Consider the following 4,591-nt stretch of genomic DNA (forward strand, 5'->3'; position numbering starts at 1 on the left):
TACTGGCGATGAGCATTTATATAGCATTGTGCATTTAGATGCTCAGTGTTGACCTCTGTGGGAGAGACAGGATGCAATTAATTTGTTTTACAAGTTAGGATACAGGCCAGACAGTTTGGAGAGGATTTAAAGCAACTTTATCCTTGTTCATTTAGATAACTACAGACACCTTCTTGTTATGATAACCATCCTTCAGCTCTCTGTGGCTCATCATCCTAACGGAGCAGAGTCCAGTCAGTGCGAGGGTGTACATCTGTAATCCCAGCACTCAAGAAGCAGAGGCAGGGGGATGGCTCTAAATTTGAGGCTGGCTTAGTCTACAGAGCAAGTTCCAGGTGAGCTAGGGCCATCTTCTGTCAAGACTCAGTCTTTGGAGAGTTAGCTCAGCCATTCGGAGTGCTTGTTGCTCTGCCAGAGAACTGGAGTTTGGGTCCCCGCACCCAGGAGGCTCACAACCACCTGTAACTCCAGCATCAACAGATTTATTGTCTTCTCCTGGCTTCTTTGGGTGTCTATATTCACGTCTACATGTACATACACACACACACACACACACACACACACACACACAGAGAGAGAGAGAGAGAGAGAGAGAGAGAGAGAGAAACTATACTTAAAAATGTAGCGTCCATGGTTTATGTTCTTATACAAACTCTGATGTTGCCAGGAACGCTATTCTAATGAGAGGAATTAGCAGGAGTGACTCGCGCTGACCGTCAGTTATGTACCATGTGCTATTTTAAATGCTTCATGTGTTTGGTCTCCTTGGATCCCCGTGACAGCCCTAAAAAGAGAGGTTCAGTTTTCACCTCTATGTTATATATGAGACAGGTGCAGGTGGGCTTGGCAAAATATACAACCTGTCCAAAGCTGTGGGAGCAAGTTTGCTAACTCCAGTAATTGACTTCTGGTTCCAGACTTATTCTTTCTCTTTTCCCCCATTTCTTGCCCTCTTCTTCCCTCCTCACGCCATCTCTCTTGTGAGAAAGGGACCTTCTATTCAGCCCATGGAGGTCTAAAACTTGTGATCCTCCTGCCTCAGCATTCTAAGTGCTAGAATTGCAGACACACGCCACCACCCAGCTCCCAGCTCTTAAAGGACATGCTTTACACAAAACTAACCCTATGTTTGTGCCAATGGCACAAATAAGAGCATTTGTAGAGTCTCTCTACAATAGGTTATTTTTCTTTTCTTTTTTTTTTTTTTATGGGAGGAGCCAGTGCAATGGCTAGTCTTTATTAGAGATAAGTTTTTCTTTACATTCTGAAAAGATAACACAGGGGCTCAGTGGGCCATTTGGTGGGGCACCAGCTTGTAATGGGTTCCACAGTTGGGGCATCACTGACTCTCGCCTTTGTGCAGCCAAAACCAGATGACAGTACAGTTGTCCTCTTCACAGATGCAGCCCACTATTCTCTTGTTGCTGATGGACGGGACTAGATTAGGGTCTTCCTTAGTGCCCGAAGCTGCCTTTGGAGGTAGCATATTGTATGGGTCCAGTCCCTTCTGTGCTGCTATCATGATCTCCCTCTCCAGCCCAGTAGCCTGCTCCTCATCAGTAGGGACACCACCTCCAGAAGCCATGGAGCGGGTCACGGCCGCGCCACGGGGGCCGTGGGCCCTCAGGGCCTGCGCCGCCAAAGCGCCCACTCCGCGAAGTAACTTTGAAGCCATCTCGCCCGAGACAAGCCAGTTATTTTTCTAAAAGAAACCACCAGTGATGTGTTGCTGATACAAATAAAAAGGGCCTGGGCACTTAGAAAAACAACTGGCCAATTTCTCACCAAGGTGACCATAGGCCTCATACATGCTTATCATATACCATAGCAATCCCACTCCTGAATATTCACCAGAGAGAAATAGAAACATATGCCCATGCCAAAGCCTGAGTGGAACCATGTGTAGCACCTCTATACACAATACCCACCAAGGGGAAACAGTCCAACTGTCTAAATGGTGAACAGATCGGCTGATCTATCCATACCACATACAGATACTCTGTAACGTGGAAGAAAACCACCAACCCGAGCAAACCAGAGTAGGTGAACCTCAAACGTGCTGCGCCGAGGAAAAGACACCACATACAAAAAGCTGCACTCAGTGTGATTCCACTTACTGGACCACTGAAGGATTGAAAGCTTCACGGAGCCATCAGAAAGCAGGCCTGAGGCTAGAGCAGTAGCCAAGAGGGAGCTGACTGAAGCAGGAGTTTCAGGGCAAAGGAGACAGTCTTCATCTTAATTACTGGATGGCTTTGCAAGAATACTAAGTGTACACATTTGATCTTATCTATTAAAGATTCTTAAAAATATTTTAAATCATGCCGGGCGTGGTGGCGCACGCCTTTAATCCCAGCACTCGGGAGGCAGAGGCAGGCGGATTTCTGAGTTCGAGGCCAGCCTGGTCTACAAAGTGAGTGCCAGGACAGCCAGGGCTACACAGAGAAACCCTGTCTCGAAAAACCAAAAAAAAATATATATATATATATTTTAAATCATGTGACTGTATGTGTTTATAAATGGAATAGATAGATAGATAGATAGATAGATAGATAGATAGATAGATAGATAAGGGCACCAGACCCTCTGGAACTGGAGTTACAGGTAGGTACTGGGAACTGAACTCAGGTTCTCTGTGAGAGTAATATACATTATTCTTACCTGTTGGACCATCTCTCCTATTCCATACATGTGACCTTAAAGGGTGAATGATCAGCCAGGTGCAGTGGTTCCTGACCATAATCAAAACCCTCAGGAGGCTGCAACAGAAGGATTGTCACTTGTTTTAGAGCAGCCTGGGTCACAAGTGTGAGATCCTATCTCAAGAGTCCAAAGACAAAACAGAGATCTATCATGTGTAAATGATAGCTTACAAACAGGTCCTGGGAGGCCGCTGATAGCATTGTAATAGAATGAATACCTGTTCATCACGAGCAAGGCCCCAAGTTCAATTTCTATCAGAAAAAGAGAAGGGAAGGGAAGAGAAAAGAAAGAGGAGGGGAAGAAGGAAAGAGGAAGGGAGGAGAGTAGTGAGGTCTTAGTCCTTGCCCCTCCAGCTTGTTAGGAGCATTTCCTGTACTTTTGGTTGTGAGCTTAGCCTTCAATGGTTGAGCCATCTCTCTAGGCCAGGAGTATTTCCTTATAGGCCACTGACTCCAAGAAGTTAAGACCTGGTTGTCTCTGTCCTTTTGTTGATTCGTAAAGCAACATTTACCCTTCCACTTCTCTTCCCCCTCACCAGGTGACTACTGACCCTCTTCACTTCTCTTCACAGATGTTCTACCCTCTCCCTTCTGTGACACTGCTGTTTCAAAACCGGATCTCCAAACAGCAGCCAGAAACCAAAGAGAAAGTAGCTCCAAGACGATGGTTCTTAATCTTCCTAATGTTGCTTTGATGAACTCGAGTTGTGATGATTCCCCAGCCATAAAATTAGTTTTGCTGCTCCTTCATAACTGTAATTTTGCTACCATTATCAATCATAGGTGACTCTTGTGAAAAGATTTTTAGACCTTCAAAGGGGTCTCAACTGAGCTGAGAACTGCCAGCATAGAGTTTCTTTGCTACCTGGAGAAAGGCAAGACCTCTACCCCGACCAGCAGGCTCAAGGTCAAAGGCTGGAGGCAGAACTCAATCTTGCTGAGGGGAGGACAATAGTTTTATTCTTCTCTGGCTTCTGATAAGGCTCCGCCCCTGAATGATAAAGGGCTACCTGCCTTAGATGGCTCACCAATCTAAATGTCAGTCCAAATACCTCCACAGAAAGCCCCAGGATAGTCTTTGACTGCATATCTGGACAGCATGGCCCATATAAACACAGCCACTGTGGTCCTCACTAGGCCCTCTTCTTCTTCCCTTTCCTTAGGGAGTAGGAGGTTGGAGGAGTTGGGGTGTGGGGTGGTGGTGGTGGTGGTATACACCGCTAAGTCCAGTACTAGAGGGGTAGAGAGAGCAGGATTAGGTAAACTAAGGGCAGCCTAAACTTCATCATAAGACTTTTGTCAAAAAACCAAACCAAACCTCAAAAGATAATACCCGTTAGAGACCGGAACCTCAGGCAAGGGGTTCCTCAAAGTGGTGCTTACCAAACAGGAGATGATGTGACTTTTTAGGTTCATGGAAGACCTCTCTCCCTCTCCTTGGATATTCTGACATAGTAGGAAAGGCCTTGATGGAGTTCAGGGCTCTGTAGTTTATATAAACTCCCCTGGGAGTCAGTCACATCCAGGAAGATTCAAGCAACGGTACAGAAAACAGAGCTCCTTGTAACCGAGGAACTGGCTAGCTCTTAAGATGTATGTGACAGTGACTTTAAGTCAATCCATGATTGGAAGTTGCTTCCACAAATTTTATTTAAATCTCCTTTTCTTGGCTGGGGGTGGTAGTGTCTGCCTGTAAGTCCAGCACTGGAGAGGCAGAGAGGGGAAGGGTGGGTGATCTAGAACCAGCCTGAGCGTCATGGTGAGACCTGGTCAAAACAAAACAAAACAAAACAACAACCCTGAAAAACAATTTCTGTTGGCAATTGCTGTGGCCTTGACTGTGCAGCTGGGGCTCCTCCTGATGGAATTCCATTAGCAATGGGGCGATG

General features: G+C 46.0%; 1 pseudogene; it reads right to left on the reverse strand.

The window, feature by feature from the left end:
* Window positions 1–1,270: 1,270 nt before the first annotated feature.
* LOC110308407 (cytochrome c oxidase subunit 5B, mitochondrial pseudogene) lies at window positions 1,271–1,685 on the reverse strand (annotated as a pseudogene).
* Window positions 1,686–4,591: the final 2,906 nt, after the last annotated feature.

Source organism: Mus caroli, unplaced genomic scaffold (assembly GCF_978045245.1).
Source record: "Mus caroli unplaced genomic scaffold, Mus_caroli_1 scaffold_15, whole genome shotgun sequence".
NCBI classification, from domain to species: domain Eukaryota; kingdom Metazoa; phylum Chordata; class Mammalia; order Rodentia; family Muridae; genus Mus; species Mus caroli.